The 9,894-nt window shown below is 36.9% G+C and overlaps 1 long non-coding RNA gene across 1 annotated transcript; it reads left to right on the plus strand.

Moving 5' to 3' along the window:
* Positions 1 to 2,657: 2,657 nt before the first annotated feature.
* LOC149283454 (uncharacterized) lies at positions 2,658 to 4,842 on the plus strand. The gene is made up of 3 exons (XR_016277927.1): positions 2,658 to 2,880; positions 3,291 to 3,435; positions 3,797 to 4,842. It is a non-coding gene; the product is annotated as an uncharacterized LOC149283454 (long non-coding RNA).
* The last annotated feature ends 5,052 nt before the right edge of the window (positions 4,843 to 9,894 follow it).

The raw sequence follows: 9,894 nt of genomic DNA on the forward strand, positions 1-9,894 counted from the left end.
AAGACTAAGAAAAAATAATAAATTGTTCTTGTTATAATATTGATACTAATTCATTACTGTTATTTCCTCAGTCTTAAAGGTGCTACAGTGCGTCCTCGCCTTACGCGGGGGATCCGTTCCGGATCCCTCCACGTAAGGCGAATTCCGCCTATGCTCGAGCCCCATTGGAAACAATGGGGCTCGTGTGCGGCGGCGCGGCGGCATGGGTGCGTGCGGGGCACAACGGGCGCGCGCGCCCATTCAATTGAATGGGACGTGCTGCCCGTTCCGCCCCGCACGTGCGCCGCAGCTTGAGTGCGTATGCTCAAGGCCACGTATGGCGCGGGCGCACTGTACAAGATATTTCTCAATACTGATTCTACAGACTAAGACAGGTATATCTTATAATGAGAATAAGAATAAGAAATCATTGTCCCTATAATAATAATAATAATAATAATAATAATAAATAAAGATATGATGAGTAAAATAGAGGAAGAATGGCAATATATATGGGATATTAATAATAGAGAGGTTTCTCAAGCTCTGTTATGGAATACTGTGAAAGCAGTTGCAAGAGGGATTTGTATTAGGGAAACATGTAATGTAAAGAGACAACAGGAAGAGAGGAAAAGAAAATTGGAAATGAAAATTTAAAAATTAGATAATGATTATATAAGGAATAGGAATATATATATATATATATATATATATAATTACAAGCTAAAAGAAAGGAATTAGAGAAGATAGAGATAGATCAGATCCAGAAAAATTTGATATACTTACGGAGGAAGTTTTTTGAACATAGCAATAAAAATTCTAAAATGTTGGCAAGATCAACACAAAAGAAGAAAGAGGAAAAACATGATTGGGGTTATAAAGGATAAAATGGAGAATGTGTATGTTGATGAAAGAAAAGATAAAGATGTTTCAATAATATTATAAAGAATTATACTCAGCAGGGAATAAGTCAATGGATAAAACTGAGGAATATTGAGAAACACTGGAAAATAAAAATAGAAGAAGAGGACAAAGATATAATGGAGCAACCGGTTTCAAAAAAAGAAATTGAAGAAATGATAGATAAGTTAAACGGAGGGAAATCACCAGGAATGGATGGGTTGGGACCATAATATTATAAAACTTTAAAAATATTTTAATATCTAAAATGGAGGTATTATATAATAAAATTTTAAATGGAGAAAGGATCCCGCCATCATGGGAGCATTCATTGATTATATTAATTCCAAAACCAGATAAAGATTTGATAGATCCAGGATCATATAGACCTACATCCCTTATAAACCAAGATGCTAAAATATTAACAGCAATAATGGCAAAAAAGAATGAATAAGTTTATATATAAATATCTTCAAAATGATCAATGTGGATTTGTGCAAGGAAGACAAATGTCAAACTTAATAAGAGTACTGAATAAAATAAACATAATAGGGAAGAGTAAACAAAAAGTAGGAATAGTGGCATTAGAGATTTACAAAGCCTTTGATTGTGTGGAATGGCCAGCATTAAAAATAATGTTAAAGAAATTAGGTATGGGGGGAAAGTTTAGAGGATTGATAAATCAGCTATATTCAAATAACACGGCAGTAGTAACAGTAAACGATGGATTAACAGAACAAATTTCAATTTCTAAAGGGTCAAGGCAAGGCTGCCCTCTCTTCCCGATTTTATTTGCAGTAATTATTGAAACTTTAGCATTTTCTATAAGGAGGATCAAAATCTGGAAGGAATTGGGATTAGAAAATTGAATAAGAGGGACTTCCGGTGGTATGGCAGCGCGATAAGCACCTCAGAGAGAAGGCTCCGAGAGGTGCTTTCCTTTCGCGGGGACCAGCACGCCTGTTGGTGATTTCACTGGGTGCGATAAAAACTCTGAAAGTAAGGGGTAACGGAGGGGCTCACCTGGAACCTCCTGTAACCCTCGCGTCCCACGGAACAACTTGCCGACGAAGGCTTATTGCCTCGCCGGTGTGAGAGAAGGAGACGCGGAGGGAACGGGTAGGAAGAGCAAGCCACGTCCACGTGAGTGCAGCAGTTCAGCGGCGCTAGGGTCGCCACCACTTATTGCAACTACTGAACTCTTTCAGCTGACAACTATCTTTTTTTCTTTTCGCACTGTGGAAGGACTTTCCAGTATTAACTCCACTGTCTCTGAGAACTTTCTTTTTGATTTTTGGGAGACTATCTGATGGAATCTAAGTGGAAGGAATATATAATTTGCCTTCATAGAAATTCTTGGCGGTTTGGTAAAGCCTCAAAATACTACTAATAATAATAACAATAGTGGAGAGTATTGGTACAAGCCCCAGGAAAGGAATTTATTTTGGAGATTGGAAGACTTGGAAGACACCAAATCTCTGTATCACCTTTTTGTATCCAAAGCCGAGAAGGCTCAACTTGAGAGCGTTTTTCTCGCCACTGCTTCTCTCTAATTAAATCTTACTGCACCTGGTTTGAAAGAATTAGAGTTCCTAAGCCGCTAAGGAGGACTTGGAGTAAATTAGACCTTTTCGGGGTTTTTTCTTTCTTATCCTATTTTCTTTTTTTCTTTTTTTGTCTATATTCCCCTTCTATTTATTTACAAAGGAACTCCCCAAATCATTAATCTTTTTCACCAAGTCTCTTCACTAATTCTTTCCCCTCTATTTTCTCCTTCATGGTGTTGCCTCCGGATTAAAAAAAAAAGATCTCTAGCCTCGTTCGGTCTCCGCTTTGGTGCCGCGGTCTCCAAAGGACTCTGCAAGCTGAAGAGAGATCCTTTTGCCTACTTTTAATCCTTTTTGTTACCTGACTGGGAAACCACTGTGACGGAGACACCAAGAGATATGGACCTAGCTGTTTTTGATTTGTCTTTTTGATTGCATTGAGGTCTGTAAGGAGGTTTGTAATAATCTAGAGGTAATTATAAGGAACATTTATAAAGAAGAGTGTGTAAAATAATTTAGGTTACTAGCATAGTAATTCGCTGAGACATTTTGTTACAACATTTATTTTGATTAAGGAAAAGTTTTGTTAAAAGGTCCTCTAAAGTGAATAACATTGTAAACTCTGAAAAATAGTGGGTGGATACTGTTATGATCTAAGATTGTAACTGTTCTGAATTGAAAACTGTGTCCTTCCTTCTCATGTTGTTATAACTAGGCTCTGAATTCTGTAAGCTTGAGTTTTTCTCTCCCCTTACTTATATCATACAAAGGAAGTAAGTGCCAGAGCTTTAAATCAGCTGGTCCCAACAGAAAGTATATAATAATTGAAATTAAGATTGAACTCATCTTTTTTTTCCTTCAAAGGAGGATAAGCCATAATTTTACAACTACTATCCTAGAAGTCTGCGACCTCGATATTCAAGGACATTAGTTGATAAGAACAGCTGCACTGCCACATAGTGAGAGGAGTGGGGGAGAAGAAAGTAATCAGCTGCTACCAACAAAGCAGGTGAATATCATTCAGTTAGTAAAGGGTTGTATCTGGTTGTGGAGGAAGGACATCTGGTGGATAATTGATGTAACTCAATTTGACTGATCATTTCATAACAGGTATTTTGGCTCTCATCCAATAGAATAGGACATTTTTCTGGTATTAACCCTAACTAGAGATTTAAAGCTTTCAACTAAAACCTAAAGATACTGTTAAATAGAAGAATGCAGGAAGGACAACTTACCAGAAAACATACTTGCAGAATTTAAATTAAATATATCCTGCTGATTATACTGACTATGCTAATAATCCATTTATAGAAAATTAAATAGAGGTAAAGACCTGAAAACAGTAATAATCAATACAATCCTATACCTAGGTTCCAATACGAACATAGGATTTTGTGGAAAGTTATGCCAGTCACATTGAGAAATATGCCACCGAAAAATTACAATCAAAGAAGACTCTCTACAGATGCAAACGCCAAAAGTGAAGACCAGTTCAATCAATTGTTGGAAGCAATAAAATGCTCACAACAAGAACTACAACAAGAAATCAGAGAATCTAGAGATGGGATGTCGATGGAATTAAAAGCCAAGACCAGGCTAATCAGACATCATCTGGATAAAATTAACAAAGATATAGCAAAAATAACAGGGAAGATTGAGAAATTGGAAGTGACATCAAAAAAACTAGAGAAAAGGGTAGATGAAATTTCGTCCATACAACAACAAGAACAGGAATCGGTATTAAAGGTACAACTGAAACAGAGAGAATTATGTTTAAAATTGAGAGGAGTCCCAGAACAACCTAATGAGGACCTATATGCCTTTTTAATTCCAATCCTGGCAAAATACTTAGATAAAATCCCTCAAGAATTCAATTGGGAAATAGACCGGATGTATCGCCTGAACTCGAGAGTAGCAAGAGAAAAAGGGCTTCCAAGGGATATTGTTATATACTGGGTGAGAAAACCCATTAAAGACGAGCTGTTACAGAAAAATTTCAAAACGAGACTGGTTATCCAAGGAGAAGAAGTTCATGTGTATAAAGATGTGCCATCAAACATTTTGAAAAGGAGTAGGAGCTACAAATTTCTGATGGACCCTTTGAAAAAACATAGGATTTCATACAGATGGGCCAAAATTGAAGGAATTTCGCTGTTCTGGAAACAAAAGAGAGTCAATTTGAATTCGGTGGAGGCAGCCCAACAATTCTGGGGAAAACACTGAGAGGAAATTGAAAATCACAGAACAAGAGACGATGAACAAGAGGATGACGATGAAGAAGGAAGACCCGAAGATGAAGATTCGCTGGGGGGAGAACTGCTGTCAAGAGAAGGTATAACAGGAGAAGATCTGGATCCGAATATAGGTAACCTAGAGGAAAACGCGAGAGAGGACCTGGAATTCTGACTATTATATTGAACAGGTAAGTGTTGATATTGAGTATAAATAGAACTAAGACTCAAAGCAGGTACTAACTGAAGTTATATTTATTTTAGTGTTTGAAGATTTTCATAGTATCAAAGCCTACTAAAAAGAAGATGAAGTTATCAACCTGGAACGTAAAAGGAATGAATTCACCAATTAAACGAAAGAAAGTGTTCAATGTAATCGGGAAAGGGGGTTATAACTTGATCTGTTTACAAGAGACACGTATTAAAATTAAAGATAAAAAATATCTAAAATGTCATAAACTCGGCAAAGAATTTATTTCTGCAGCCAAAGTGAGGAAAAAAGGAGTGGTAATATATGCTAGGGAGAATTTAAACCCTAAAGAAATATTTAATGACGCCGAAGGAAGCTATGTGGGTATAGAAGTAGAGTGGGGCAAAGGAAAAATCTTAGTGGTAGGAATATACAGACCCCAAATAAATAAATACTATAAGAACCTCCATGAGAAGATAAACACACTTGGATATACAGAGATCATAATGCTCGGTGATTTTAACAGAGTGGTAAACCCAGGGGCTGACAGAAAATCAGATAAGAACATAGGGGAAAATCAGGGGAAACGTCCCAGAGCGTTGTTTAACATGGTTCAAAATTTAGATCTGGTTGATGGGGGCAGACACTTATATAAAAACAAGAAAGAATTCACATTCTTTTCTGAGAGACATAACTCATTCTCCAGGATTGACATGGCCTTTTTCTCTAAATCTTTGATCGTGCACCTAACCAAGACAGACACCTACCCAAGAACAATTTCAGACCACAACCAAATCTCCTTTACTCTAAAGGAAGCAACGAACCCTTATATCTGGAGACTCAACGAAGACTTGTTAACGGATCAAGATTTTATCCGTAACACAAAATTAGTTATTAACCAATATTTTAAAGAAAATATGACAGGAGAAACTAAAACCATTGTTGTGTGGGAAGCCTGCAAGGCAGTGCTGAGGGGATATTTTATGCAACAGAATTCAATCAAGAAAAGGAAAAAGTTGGAAAAAATAAACACCTTATATAAAGAATTAGAACAAAAAGAGAAAACTCTACAGAGAAACCCCAGTAATAAAAACACAAGGGAGGAAATTAAAATACTTCAAAAAAAGGTAGATCTAGTAAACATCTCTGAAATAGGGAAAAATCTAAAATGGGCAAAACAAGCCACATTTGAACACTCTAACAAAATAGGTAAATGGCTAGCCGCAGAATTAAGGCAAAAAAAATAGGGGTATAATATCTGAGATTAAAAATGAAGAAGGGCTTTTGGTTCGAAACGAGAACATTAAGGGAGTTTTTCTTAACTATTACAAAGATCTATATAAAGCTTGCCCCTCAGACAAAGAGATATGTAGTGATTACGTGGATAAGATTGGTGTTTGTACTCCAACAGTAGAACAACTGGACAGATTAAATCAGGAAATAACGCTAGAAGAAGTCACCCAAGCAATAAGTGATGCCAAGGAGGGTAAAGCTCCAGGTTTGGATGGATTCACAGCAAAATTCTATAAAACTTTCTTAAATGAATTGGCTAATCCTTTAAAAATAACTATGAATGCAATACTGAAAGAAGGGATCCCGCAATCATGGACTGAGGCATGCATTGTGATCATTCCTAAAGAAGGCAAGGACCCCAAGAATCCGAAGAACTATAGGCCCATATCACTCTTAAATCAAGACTATAAAATCTTCGCAGGTATACTAGCCAACAGACTGAAAGAATGTATGAAGTGTTGGATTGATACCGAACAAAGAGGATTTCTTCCAGGCAGATATATGCAGAATAATATAAGAATAATTTTGAACACACTAGAATTTTATCAATCTCGAAACAACAAGAAGCTTGGCATATTATTTGCTGATTTGGAAAAAGCCTTTGATACCGTTAGTTGGGAGACATTGTACTGTATCATAGAGAAAATGGAATTAGGTAATAAATTTGGACATTGGATTAAATAAAATAATAAAATAATAAAATTTTTATTTTTATACCGCCCTTCCAACAGATCAGGGCGGTTAACAACAGGTTAAAAACAGTACAATAAAAACATCAGTACATACAAAATTCAACATACAAATTCAATAAAAAGAACAGAAAAGCCCCGAATTAGCCAATCCCCTTGCCAGTGAAGAGGAAGGAGGCCCATTGGACTTTAGTCGGGGAATGCACTACAGAAAAGGAAGGTCTTTAGATCCCTTCTAAATTGGGCCAGGGAGGTGGCCGAGCGGAGCTCTATGGGCAGCGTATTCCAGAGGGCCGGGGCGGCGATGGAGAATGTCTTCCTAGTAGTGGAGACAAGCCTACAAAACGCAGTCGGCCCAAATTAGTATCAATGGACAGAGAACCCAATTTTTCCAGATAGAAAGAGGTACGAGGCAGGGATGCCCCCTTTCGCCATTGCTCTTTAACCTAATAATCAAGCTACTAATCAAAGATATAAAACAAGATGAGGAGATTAAAGGATTAAAAATAAAGACACACTCCTATAAAATAAGAGCATACGCAGATGATCTGGCAATTATATTAGATGATCCAAATGCAGATGTAGAAAGAGTGATGTCAAAATTCGATGAATTTGGTGCAATTGCCGGATGTAAAATAAATAAAGATAAATCAGCTTTTTTAACCAAAAATTTGACATCCGTGGAAGAGAAAGAGTTATTTGGCCGGATGGGCATACAGACCCAGAGATCTGTGAAATATTTGGGAATAAACCTCTCTAATGACAATAGAAATTTATTTGACAAAAATTATAAGTTAATATGGGAAACAATAAAGGGTGATATGAGGAGATGGAGCAGGACTAGGCTATCTCTTTTTGGATGGATGGAAGCAATCAAACTCTCAATACTCCCTAGACTGATTTTTTATTTTCAAATGATCCCGATCCCAATAAAGAAAAAAATATTCAAGAATTGGCATAAAGAAATTTCATCTTTCATTTGGTAAGGAAAAAAACCTAGATCTCGACTAAAAATATTACAAGATGCAAAACCAAGAGGCGGACTGGCGATACCAAATTTTGAATTATATTATGACTCCTGTTGTCTATTGTGGTTACGTGACTGGATCACTTTGGAAAATGCCAATCTGTTAGCTATTGAGGGTGCAGGTCTCCGATTTGGTTGGCACGCCTATCTTATCTACGATAAAGCGAAAATTAACCCTGATGTGAATAATCACTGTATCAGAAGGTCTCTATTAGATATTTGGAAAAAGTACAAGAAACGCTGGATAATTAAATTGCCAGATTGGGTGTCCCCCTTCGGAGGCGATCCAGAGGAGGGATACCATCCAGAACGAAACATGGCTTACATATAAAACATTATTAAAATTTAATGTGGGAGAAATAAAACTAAAAACTAGAGAAGAATTAGAACGGGAAGGATTTAAGATTGACTGGTTCCCTTATAGACAAATTTACGAAAGATTTCATTTGGATAAAAAACATTGGGGTTTCAATGGGAAGAATAAAAGCCCTGAAATATTTAAAACTATTTTGGCAGATAAGAAAGGTGTGATTGGGAGAATATATGATATATTACTAAGAGAAGATTTGGAATCTGAAACAGTAAAGGAAGTGATGATTAAATGGGCTAGAAATATTGGCCATGATTTAAAATTGGCAGACTGGGAAAAATCATGGCAGAACATTAAAAAATACACTGTCTCACAACGTATCAGAGAAAACTGTTACAAGCTTTTCTTTTGCTGGTATTTAATGCCCGACATCATCTCTAAAATATATAAAAACAGCAGTAATCTTTGCTGGAAGTGTAAAAAAATTAATGCCTGCTATCTCACCATTAACACCAGTTACAATGTTAAAAAATTTCCCAATAAATTTAAAGGAAGAACTAGGGAAAGAGCTAAGGAATCAAGAAATATATAGGATAAAAGAATGGATGAAGATAATGAAGGAGGAAGGAAAGATAAAGGAGAAATTGCAAAGATTAAAATCAACCTGGTTAAATTGTATTCACTTGGAACAGTGGACAAAAAATTGGGATAGAAAAATTATAGATTTTAGAGAATACATGAAATTTAAACAATTAATTAGGCAAAGAGATAGTATGGAGGAAAATGAAACTTTGAAAGGTGTTACAAGTGAAATATATAAAACATTATTAAAATACACTGCTACCTCGGGTTACGAAATTAATTCGTTCCGCTATTCCTTTCGTAAGCCGAAAATTTCGTAACCCGAAACGCTTTTTCCATTGAAAATAACTAATGCGTTCTATGACCTCAGACTGAACCTGCAAGTGAAAACAAAGGTACAATAGAGGCCTATTAAGCTAAGTACCCTACAATACAATGTAATACAAAGTTGCCTGAGGCACTAAAGAGCTTAACAATGACTGGCAGGTCCATTCTAAAGTTTCTAAAGGATAAAGAAAAAAAATGTTTTTGACTTATCTTTTGCTGGTCTTGGCATCTGGTCCTGGCATCTCAGAGTGAGGCAGGAGGAGGAGGAGAGGGGCAGCCAAAAAAGCCAAATTTAAACCAATTCAACCCAATTCAACCAATTCAGCCAATTCAGCCAATTCAACCAATTCAGCCAATTTAGCCAATGCAACCAATTTAACAAAGTTAACCAGTTTAACAACAATTTTTTTTTTAAAATTTGGTGTTTTTTTTAAGGGTCACCTTTTTTTTAAGGGTCACCTTTTCCCTTCTTGGATGACGGTTCTCCCTCTCTAGTGAAGAACTGGTCCAAGGATGTCTGCTTTTGCCGGGCCTTAAGCAGGTTCTTAAAATGGCTAAGGCAGACATTATCAAAATGTGCAATGGCATGGCTGGTGAGCACCTTCTCAGGGTGGTGCTTCTCAACATATGAAGACACATTGTGGAATTGCCGCAAAATGTCTTTAATTTCTGCTGTTGGCAAAAATGCCCCCGCAGCCTCCTCCTGCTGGCCCCTGTCGAAATGGAGCACGTCCTCATCCACGGCGGAGTGTTGCATGGCCGCCAAGGCCTTCAGGTCCTCTGTTGTCAGGTCCTCGCTGTGCTCCTCGATGAGTTCCT

The sequence above is a fragment of the Sceloporus occidentalis genome, unplaced genomic scaffold, assembly GCF_023333645.1.
Source record: "Sceloporus occidentalis isolate IW3139 unplaced genomic scaffold, rSceOcc1.0.p SCAF_104, whole genome shotgun sequence".
NCBI lineage: Eukaryota > Metazoa > Chordata > Lepidosauria > Squamata > Phrynosomatidae > Sceloporus > Sceloporus occidentalis.